This window comes from Xyrauchen texanus, chromosome 20, assembly GCF_025860055.1.
Source record: "Xyrauchen texanus isolate HMW12.3.18 chromosome 20, RBS_HiC_50CHRs, whole genome shotgun sequence".
NCBI classification, from domain to species: domain Eukaryota; kingdom Metazoa; phylum Chordata; class Actinopteri; order Cypriniformes; family Catostomidae; genus Xyrauchen; species Xyrauchen texanus.
The window spans coordinates 1,423,739-1,436,170 of record NC_068295.1 but is presented as its reverse complement, the minus strand read 5'-3'; positions in this window follow the sequence as shown (position 1 = coordinate 1,436,170).

Sequence of the window (12,432 nt, the reverse complement as noted above, 5' to 3'; positions counted from 1 at the left end):
GGTTACGTATGCAACCTCCGTTCCCCGAGGGAGGGAACGACACGTTGTGTCTTTCCTCCGCCATGTCGCTGAAGCGAGCCACTGTTGTGGCCGGACCATTTCCGGCTCCTCAGAAAAATCCTGAATGAACTCCCGTATTTGCCCCGCTTAAATACCCGTATGTCCGGGGGCGGGGTATGCAAATACTGACTGCCAACTCCCATTGGCCCTTTTTAATAGATCAGAGGTGAATATCGGCGCTCAAGAGAGACCCCTAGTGTCGCTTCTCCGACACAACGTGTCGTTCCCTCCCTCGGGGAACGGAGGTTACATACGTAACCAAATGTTCTCATTTAACCGTGTGAGCACTTCTTGTATACATCTAAACAGCGATACTGTTCTTGAACTTTCCATGTTTTTTATTTGCCTGTTATTTTGAATTTAGATTACATTTCCATTCATTCACAGTTTCTACATTTGAGTTCTAAGTATTAAATTAATATCATAAAAATGCTGATGTTTCCTAAAAGTTCAGTTGATCTGCTGTCTTTCAAATGACGTCACAAATTCTTAAAAACATAAAAAATATTAAAAAACAAAAAATGTGATTTAGAATGTGTCCCCCCAGTTTTCAGATGAATCCAACACCCCTGTTTAGATGTCATAAGAAAGCATTGTTTGAGGAACAAAAAGTAAGCGTTTATGAACTGATAATCTGCCGTTTTACTCGTGATTTGTGTGAAAGTAATAAACGTTGTTATTGTAGTGCCTTGAGTGTTGATTTCAACTGCCACGATACGTACAACAATCCACATAACACAATTAGCTATAATGTAACTATGGTAACATGATTCCTTTAGACCAGGTAGATTTTGCTGGTGAACAGCATCACTGATTTCACCACCCTGGACCAGCATGTAAGTCACACTGGATGAGAGGAAACGTTTTTTTCTTGATGGTGATTATAAAGATGTCTTATCTTCAGGTTAGATCCAAATCTCTGTTGGACCTGTTTCACTCAGAGCACCCTCACATCCGCCTAACAACCACCTAGAACATTATAGAACACAGAAATGCCCTGACAACCATGCCACAACACTAGCATAGTAGCTGTGAGTTTCATAAGGGAAAGCACAACTCACATTTTTCTTCTGAAAATGTACAATTTTGGTTCTGATGTTTTCATGTCTCATAACCCTGTTGCTTCGTCTTCTCTCTGTGTGTTTGAACAGACTGTTGCAGCTCTGCTCTGATGTGTCATGAGCGTTCAGCCCATCCCAATCCACTCACAGACCGCTGAAGTTCACCACACAGCTGCACAACTCTTACACTGAATCTGAACCACAAGAGTCCTTCAGACCGTTCCCACAATACAACAGCCGTTGCCAAGTCACACACACATTAATGCAGGAAGCAGAAGAGGAGATTGTAATATCCACAGGGTGTGTGAGAGAGAATAAAATCAACTGAGGGTGTGGAAGAAATGTGCAAAACCAATAGACTTAAAAAATAAAAAACTGAATTTAGAGAGCTTAATACAGAGCCCCTTAGAGGACAAGCAGGGAATTTATATAGCATTAATCAGTTTTGACTTCCCTCGAAATAAGTTTTGCGGACCCTCGCATTATTTGCATTTTATCATGAACATCAAGGTTAAAATAAGGTAACTGTAGTGAACCAAGGTAGATTTTTTTGGTTACTATGGTTTAACAGTTTATAGCAGAACTGGTTTATATTAGTGAGGGATGGATAAATGTAATGTGAGGGAACCCCTTGCGAGTGTGATGCTCTTGTTCTACCCACTCCGTATGGACTCAAACCTGGGACATGGGAGGCAGTGTGCTAGACACTAAAGGCTGCAGCCTCTAGCGTCAGTCACTAGTGCACCCCTTGAGGTCAGGAGAGTGAGGTTAACACACTGCACAGCTATCTATCAGCTGACCAACGTTACACTCACCCCCATAAACCTCACTCCCATCCGGGTCACGGCACCATTGTGACACTCCTGTTCAACCCGATCTGTACGGGACTCGAACTTGCATCTCCGGCATGGTAGGCGGTGCGCTAAAAAGGAGGCTAAATGCTACAGCCTCTAGTGTCAGGAGAGTGAGGTTTATACACATTGCACTGCTATCTACCAGCTGGCCACCATTACACAAGTGAATGCAAAACTATGGCGAGGGAATGCAAAACATATTGTGAGGTAACACAAAACTTATGGTGAGGGAACGCAAAACGTATTGTGAGGTAACACAAAACTATGGTGAGGTAACACAAAACTATGGTGATGGAACGCAAATCTTATTGCAAGGGAACACAAAACTATGGCGAGATAACAAAACTATGGCAAAGGAACGCAAAACTCATTGTGGGGAACGCAAAACGTATTGTGAGGGAACACAAAACTATGGCGAGGGAATGCAAAACGTATTGTGAGGTAACACAAAACTATGGCGAGGGAACACAAAATGTATTGTGAGGTAACACAAAACTATGGCGAGGGAACGCAAAACGTATTGTGAGGTAACACAAAACTATGGCGAGGGAACGCAAAACGTATTGTGAGGTAACACAAAACTATGGCGAGGGAATGCAAAACGTATTGTGAGGTAACACAAAACTATGGCGAGGAAACGCAAAACGTATTGTGAGGTAACACAAAACTATGGCGAGGGAACACAAAATGTATTGTGAGGTAACACAAAACTATGGCGAGGGAACGCAAAACGTATTGTGAGGTAACACAAAACTATGGTGAGGTAACACAAAATGTATTGTGAGGTAACACAAAACTATGGCGAGGGAACGCAAAACGTATTGTGAGGTAACACAAAACTATGGTGAGGGAACGCAAAACGTATTGTGAGGTAACACAAAACTATGGTGAGGTAACACAAAACGTATTGTGAGGTAACACAAAACTATGGTGAGGTAACACAAAACTATGGTGATGTAACACAAAACGTATTGTGAGGTAACACAAAACGTATTGTCAGGTAACACAAAACTATGGTGAGGTAACACAAAACGTATTGTGAGGTAACACAAAACTATGGTGAGGTAACACAAAACTATGGTGAGGGAACGCAAAACGTATTGTGAGGTAACACAAAACTATGGTGAGGTAACACAAAACGTATTGTGAGGTAACACAAAACTATGGTGAGGGAACGCAAAACATATTGTGAGGTAACACAAAACTATGGTGAGGTAACACAAAACGTATTGTGAGGTAACACAAAACTATGGTGAGGTAACACAAAACGTATTGTGAGGTAACACAAAACTATGGTGAGGTAACACAAAACGTATTGTGAGGTAACACAAAACTATGGTGAGGTAACACAAAACGTATTGTGAGGTAACACAAAACTATGGTGAGGTAACACAAAACGTATTGTGAGGTAACACAAAACTATGGTGAGGTAACACAAAACTATGGTGAGGTAACACAAAACGTATTGTGAGGTAACACAAAACTATGGTGAGGTAACACAAAACTATGGTGAGGGAACGCAAAACGTATTGTGAGGTAACACAAAATGTATTGTGAGGTAACACAAAACTATGGTGAGGGAACGCAAAACTATGGTGAGGTAACAAAACGTATTGTGAGGTAACACAAAACTATGGTGAGGTAACACAAAACTATGGTGAGGTAACACAAAACGTATTGTGAGGTAACACAAAACTATGGTGAGGTAACACAAAACTATGGTGAGGGAACGCAAAACGTATTGTGAGGTAACACAAAACTATGGTGAGGTAACACAAAACGTATTGTGAGGTAACACAAAACTATGGTGAGGTAACACAAAACTATGGTGAGGGAACGCAAAACGTATTGTGAGGTAACACAAAACTATGGTGAGGTAACACAAAACGTATTGTGAGGTAACACAAAATGTATTGTGAGGTAACACAAAACTATGGTGAGGGAACGCAAAACGTATTGTGAGGTAACACAAAACTATGGTGAGGTAACACAAAACGTATTGTGAGGTAACACAAAACGTATTGTGAGGTAACACAAAATGTATTGTGAGGTAACAAAACTATGGTGAGGGAACGCAAAACATATTGTGAGGTAACACAAAACTATGGTGAGGTAACACAAAACGTATTGTGAGGTAACACAAAACTATGGTGAGGTAACACAAAACTATGGTGAGGTAACACAAAACGTATTGTGAGGTAACACAAAACTATGGTGAGGTAACACAAAACTATGGTGAGGTAACACAAAACGTATTGTGAGGTAACACAAAACTATGGTGAGGTAACACAAAACGTATTGTGAGGTAACACAAAATGTATTGTGAGGTAACACAAAACTATGGTGAGGTAACACAAAACGTATTGTGAGGTAACACAAAACTATGGTGAGGTAACACAAAACTATGGTGAGGGAACGCAAAACGTATTGTGAGGTAACACAAAACTATGGTGAGGGAACGCAAAACTATGGTGAGGTAACACAAAACGTATTGTGAGGTAACACAAAATGTATTGTGAGGTAACACAAAACTATGGTGAGGGAACGCAAAACGTATTGTGAGGTAACACAAAACTATGGTGAGGTAACACAAAACGTATTGTGAGGTAACACAAAACTATGGTGAGGTAACACAAAACGTATTGTGAGGTAACACAAAACTATGGTGAGGTAACACAAAACGTATTGTGAGGTAACAAAACTATGGTGAGGTAACACAAAACGTATTGTGAGGTAACACAAAACTATGGTGAGGTAACACAAAACTATGGTGAGGTAACACAAAACGTATTGTGAGGTAACACAAAACTATGGTGAGGTAACACAAAACTATGGTGAGGTAACACAAAACGTATTGTGAGGTAACACAAAACTATGGTGAGGTAACACAAAACGTATTGTGAGGTAACACAAAATGTATTGTGAGGTAACAAAACTATGGTGAGGGAACGCAAAACATATTGTGAGGTAACACAAAACTATGGTGAGGGAACACAAAACTATGGTGAGGTAACACAAAACTATGGTGAGGGAACACAAAACTATGGTGAGGTAACACAAAACTATGGTGAGGTAACACAAAACGTATTGTGAGGTAACACAAAACTATGGTGAGGTAACACAAAACTATGGTGAGGTAACACAAAACGTATTGTGAGGTAACACAAAACTATGGTGAGGTAACACAAAACTATGGTGAGGGAACGCAAAACTATGGTGAGGGAACGCAAAACTATGGTGAGGTAACACAAAACTATGGTGAGGTAACACAAAACTATGGTGAGGTAACACAAAACGTATTGTGAGGTAACACAAAACTATGGTGAGGTAACACAAAACTATGGTGAGGTAACACAAAATGTATTGTGAGGTAACACAAAACTATGGTGAGGTAACACAAAACGTATTGTGAGGTAACACAAAACTATGGTGAGGTAACACAAAACTATGGTGAGGTAACACAAAACTATGGTGAGGGAACGCAAAACGTATTGTGAGGTAACACAAAACTATGGTGAGGTAACACAAAACGTATTGTGAGGTAACACAAAACTATGGTGAGGTAACACAAAACTATAATGAGGTAACACAAAACTATGGTGAGGGAACGCAAAACGTATTGTGAGGTAACACAAAACTATGGTGAGGGAACGCAAAACGTATTGTGAGGTAACACAAAACTATGGTGAAGTAACAAAACTATGGTGAGGTAACACAAAACTATGGTGAGGGAACGCAAAACGTATTGTGAGGTAACACAAAACTATGGTGAGGTAACACAAAACTATGGTGAGGTAACACAAAACTATGGTGAGGGAACGCAAAACGTATTGTGAGGTAACACAAAACTATGGTGAGGTAACACAAAACTATGGTGAGGTAACACAAAACTATGGTGAGGGAACACAAAATGTATTGTGAGGTAACACAAAACTATGGTGAGGTAACACAAAACTATGGTGAGGTAACACAAAACTATGGTGAGGTAACACAAAACTATGGTGAGGTAACACAAAACTATGGTGAGGTAACACAAAACTATGGTAACAAAACTATGTGAGGTAACACAAAACTATGGTGAGGGCATAAAACGTGTGAGGTAACACAAAACTATGGTGAAGTAACAAAACTATGGTGAGGTAACACAAAACTATGGTGAGGGAACGCAAAACGTATTGTGAGGTAACACAAAACTATGGTGAGGTAACACAAAACTATGGTGAGGTAACACAAAACTATGGTGAGGTAACACAAAACGTATTGTGAGGTAACACAAAACTATGGTGAGGTAACACAAAACTATGGTGAGGTAACACAAAACTATGGTGAGGGAACACAAAATGTATTGTGAGGTAACACAAAACTATGGTGAGGTAACACAAAACTATGGTGAGGTAACACAAAACGTATTGTGAGGTAACACAAAACTATGGTGAGGTAACACAAAACGTATTGTGAGGTAACACAAAACTTTGGTGAGGTAACACAAAACTATGGTGAGGGAACACAAAAGTTATTGAGAGGGAATGCAAAATGCATGGCAACGGAACGCAAAAAAATTGCGAGGGAATGCAAAACATATGCGAATTAAAAACTATTGTGAGAAAATGCAATTTTAGAAAATAAATGACCTCCCTGTCCTATAAGAAGAAAAAACTAAAAAAGAAAAACTATTTGCCAGAGGGGTAAAAAAAAAAAAACTAAACTAAATTCAAGATATATTCTCAAATATTTTAAGGATGTTTAGATGTTTTTTACTAAAAAAAACTAGACATTAATACTGATTAAGAATTATTATTATTTAAATTTTTTTTTTGCAATTTGAATACTGCTTTTTTCTCTTGACTGTCAAAAACTGCTTTTACTTCTTGTCTCTATGACACACTACAGGAATTAAAATCACAACCCTCCTCTCTCTCTCTCTCTCTCTCTCTCTCTCTCTCTCTCTCTCTCTCTGTGTGTGTGTTTTAACCTCTCTTATTATCTCTCTCTCTCTGGCTCCAGTGGTTTGGCCATGTGCCCGGTGAGTGTTGACCCTGACGCTGCACACATTCATTCCCCTGTGGGCCGAACTCAGGGACACTGAGCTGCTGACGGTGGTGTGGCGTCTGCTGGAGAATGTGCGGGTGGTGTCTGCAGGTCTACAGTTAATTGAACACACAGTTATTGAACACACACCACAATTGATGGGTCATTGCTTCACTGTAATAATACAAACACACAGTTCTGCCGAAGTTATGATAACCAGTGCTATATTTACTTCCATAACCTCCCAAATAACATACCTAAAAATATTCCCGTTCATCTCCCGTTTATCATAGATGTGCTTTCTATCTGTGAGAGGACATCCACTGAGGGTTTGACTAGAATAGATGAAAGACTTGGAAAATAGTCTAAATTAAGGATGGCTCTGCTCCAAAACCAAGTGAACTGCCTTGCTGTCTACTGTCTACATAGGCCACATCTATACTACTTCCTAATGTCATTGTTTTCTAACGTGTGCAGTACTAGATTGTGTTTTCAAAAGCCTTGAACTTTTATCAATTGATCTTTAATGTTCTAATGAGCATAAAAATGCACATGCAAATATTGGGGGGGGAGTCAGCTAAGTCAATTGGACTTCTTAGGAATCTAGGTAGGCAGCTCACTAGAGCCGACATGCATGTGTTTTATTGTTTGCATTTGTTTGTTATTTACAGAACATCACTGAAAACTGACAAACCACAACACAGTGCTCCAAACATCAGTTTGTCGTCATGTATAAATATTTAATACATCCACCTGCTTGGTCAATTGCCTTTAAAATACTCAAGCGGAGCATCCGCTCTATGAATAACTAGGTGTTCCCATCATTCCGGGCGGAAGAGTAAACAATCATTAGGGATCATCAGATCAGCTCTAGCTTCAGATGGACACAGAAATCACTACAGGACTGACATTTAAAAGACATGCATGTACAAGGTCTGAACAAATATGTCCTAGAACATGTTTGTGGCAGCGGGAGCACCCGTACAGGGAGAGAAAACGGTAAGGGCGCTTGCACCTGAGCTAAATTATGTCTAACACCTGTCTCTAATTTCAGTGAGCATGGGGAGAGCGCATATAAACAGCCACAGAACCTCCAGACAGGGAGAGAGTCAGAGAATGAGATTGCCCTGTTGTAAAGCTGTGATTTGTGAAGCTGTAAAGAGCTGAGTTAAATTGTGAAGCTGTAAACTGCTGAGTTGATGGATTAAAAAGTCTTACCTTTGTTTGGAGCAACCTACCTCCCGTGTCCTCCCTACGTAATCCTCTACACTGGTGCCGAAACCCAGGAAATCGATTAAAGTGTTCCCCATGGAGCCCTCCCAGCTCTCGGAGATCCTCCAGTCCCTCGCCAGCCTGCGCCAGAACCATCGACGAACCTTGCTTGAGCTCCGCCAGGACCAGGATCGCAGGTTCTTCGAGATCATGCGGGCTCAAGCAGAGGATCGGCATGCAACCTGGAGCCTCCTTGGGCAGGAAAAAGCCCCGGCCGCGACCCCGGACAGCCGCAGCGCCCTGCCCCCGCCCACGCTCCTGAAGATGGGGGCGGATGATGACGTTGAGGCGTTCCTCGATCTGTTCAAGAAAACCGCTGAGATCTGGAGGTGGCTGCTTGACCAGGGGATGGCCAGGCTCCTCCCATTGCTGTCCGGGGAAGCCCAGCTCGCTGCCCAACAACTGCTGGCAGCTAATCTCCTGGCCTATGAAGACCTGAAGAAGGCCATCCTGCAGCGGGCGGTCGGAGTCTGGAACAGCACCGGCAGCTTTTTCGGGCCCTGAAGATGGGGAAGGCCGTTCACTCTACGGCTCCGGGACGCATTCCGGAAATGGTTGCTGGCGCGGGCCCGCGACATTGAGGGAGTGCTAGATCAGGTGGTGCTGGAGCAGCTGGTCCATCGCCTACCCAGGGGTACCACGGAGTGGGTCAGGTGCCACCATCCGGCATCGCAGGAGGGGGCCCTGCAGCTCGCGGAGGACAATATGGCGGTGCACGCAAGGGTGGAAGAGCCCTCTTCTCCTCTCGCTCTCTGATTCTCTTCCTGTCTGGAGGTTCTGTGGCTGTTTATATGCCACTCTCCCCATGCTCACTGAAATTAGAGACAGGTGTTAGACATAATTTAGCTCAGATGCAAGCGCCCTTACCGCTTTCTCTCCCCAAATGGGCGCTTGACCACACCACCGCTGCCACAGTGTTTCTGACAGGTTTCAATAAATTAATCCTTTGAGTTTATTATAAGAAATATCAGATATATCCAGTGACTCCAAGATGAAGCTAATGCTTCATTCACATGCTATCAGAATTATCGTAAATGCAAGATACCTTTTTTGAAGTTTACTCCAAGGTGCTGGAGAAGAGTGTTCGGCCAATTGTCAAAACTCGGATTGAAGAGGAACAATGCGGGTTCCATCCTGGCCGTGGAACGACGGACCAGATCTTTATTCTTGCAAGTATCCTGGGGGGGGCCTGGGAGTGTGCCCATCCGGTCTACATGTGTTTTGTGGATCTGGAGAAGGCGTATGGTCCCCCAGGAGATACTATGGGAGGTGCTGCAGGAGTACGGGGTAGAGGGATCCAAAGCAAGAGCTGTGTCCGGGTCATCGGCATGAAGTCGAGTTTGTTCCATGTGGGGGTTGGTCTCCGCCAGGGCTGCGCTTTGTCACCAATCCTGTTTGTGATATTCACGCTCGACACGAGAAATAAGAAACCACACGAGAAAAGCAGCTTTCCCCATCCATTTAGAAAATGCTCTACATTACCATAATTTGGAAAATGATGACGTTAGGAAACTGAAAACAGAGGTTTGAAATTAAACGGATTAGTGATATCAACGAGTCGAGTAATCGAAGATGAGAGCGAGCTTTTCAGCAATTTCTGGACCTGTTACAGGCAGAAATGTGAAGTTTATAATTTTATAAAAGTACTTACACTAATACTTCTGTTAAAACATGTGTATAATATCAGCTGTTAAGTTGTTTATATCGTCGTTATGGCAACAAGGTTGTAAAGTTGGCTTTAAGTTTCCACAGATGCGGTTAGTAAGTGATTTTATCACAGTAAAATCATGTTTACATACATAATTGTTTACGTCTTGAGTCTATACTTTTGAAACAGTGAGCATTTTAATGTTTACAGATTAAACCCCATTGACTTCCATTATACTTAAAGATTTTTACCGAGTCAAAATGAATGTTTGTGGTAATCAACATTATTTCATAAATGCTGTCGATTGAGCTCGACTTGTATTGAACCCAGAATATTCCTTTAATGTCAGCTGTTTTTACTAGTAGATGGACACAACACATACGCACACAGATGGGGAAATTCAATACAAATAATAAAACATATTACATATAGGAAAGGTTACTTTTGAAATGTATTCAAATAAAAGAGAGGGAAATGGCCAATGCGGAGCGGCTGTGGGAGAGAAAGAGAGAGAGAGATGAGAGAGAATAAAAAACACTTACTCGCCGGTTCTTCGATACGCCGCAGCTTGGTCCTCGGCCACCCCTCCACCCTCTAACGGACGACAGCCGCACCTCCCCAGATAGATTGGAAGCAGTCCTCCGGCCCCGCCCTTCTGACAGAATGCCACGCCGTGTTCTCTGGGAACAGAAGGGGTCTCCCCCGCCCCTGGAAGCTGTTCTCCAGCTCCAGGAGGTCGGCCGGGAGCCCCTCCCCTCTTGCGGTCGGCAGTCTCAGACCCCACCGCGTTTAGCGGCTGGTTGGGGCTCCCCCCGCCCCTGGCAGCATCCCTGACCGCTCCAGGCGGTCGGCTAGGAGCCCCTTCTCCCCTTGCGGTCGGCGGCCGTTCCTCCGCTTCCAGGCGGATGGCCGCGGCTGCTCCAATGGGGTGGATGGTAGCGGTGAGAACTCCACTACGCTGCATCCCTCCTCCTTCCAGGATTTCGGCACCAGTGTAAAGGGATTAATGGGAAAGGATACGGCGAGAACCAGCTTGACAATATAAATAATATTTTTAATAAAGAACTTAAACGAAACGACAAACACACAAAGGTGTTTGACAGCTGCACCACCGTCCGCAGTCGGCCTTTATCCCTCTCGGAGGCTTGAATCACATGTAGAATGTATAGAATCACGACCCCCGCACTCCCCCTGTCAAAAAGATAAATCAACTTCATTTTGTTTTAAGGATTTTTTTATATTTTTACAGGAAAACAATACAAATATTATTATCAACAATATCAAAGGTCTTACTAGAAAAAACTATTATGATTTAACGTGAATTTTCTTGATAATAAATATGATCGTGTCTGGTAACATGTGCATGTATAATGGCTAGAAATAGTATTTTAGCTTAGCATAAAGCTAACAATTTACACAAGGTTTATTTCTATTTCTTGTGCTCCAAACCTACTTCAGACGTACTTCTCTGTCTGCTCGTATGAATGTAACACATCATCAGAAAGTGTTTCATAGCTGTTCAAATGCACTTTGGATCATTTATATGTAGAAATGTTTTACACCCGAATGAACTAAATATTAAATGACACAAATGACAATAAAATGAAAAGTAATCTCTTCAGTAAACCAAATACTTTTTAAATTTAACAGTATTCTAATTACCACTAATTTAAATTGTAACTGTAGTGGAATACAGTTCAATGTAATCCTGTTACATGTAATCCATTACTCCCCAACCCTGCATATAGGGCTCTATTTTTGTGCAGCGCTACGACCGTGCGCAACGTCTTATCCAATTTTCATGAGAGCACTAATTCGAAATGCAATTTTCGTGCCAGCGCAAGTGGGCATGGGTGGGAGTGTTTGCACTGCTGTGGGTGTTCTGTATGTAAAAGTGACGTAAAGCACAATTTGATATTTTCCTGAGAAATATGTCATCGTGCTAAGATGTTTAAAAGCAGGTCTTATCTCAGCGCAAAGCCAAAATTCAGTTCCTGCATTTGCAGTTTGAAGATTTCACCAGCAACTGGTTGTTATTATTATTATTATTATTATTATTATTAGTGTTAAAATATTATTTTATGAATATTTATCAAATATTTATAGCGTTAAACTATCTTTAGGTCATGTTTAATTTATTCTATTATTATTACTATTATTATTATTATGTATATACAGTGCCTTGCGAAAGTATTCGGCCCCCTTGAACTTTTCGACCTTTTGCCACATTTCAGGCTTCAAACATAAAGATATAAAACTGTAATTTTTTGTGAAGAATCAACAACAAGTGGGACACAATCATGAAGTGGAACGAAATTTATTGGATATTTCAAACTTTTTTAACAAATAAAAAACTGAAAAATTGGGCGTGCAAAATTATTCAGCCCCTTTACTTTCAGTGCAGCAAACGCTCTCCAGAAGTTCAGTGAGGATCTCTGAATGATCCAATGTTGACCTAAATGACTAATGATGATAAATAGAATCCACCTGTGTGTAATCAAGTCTCCGT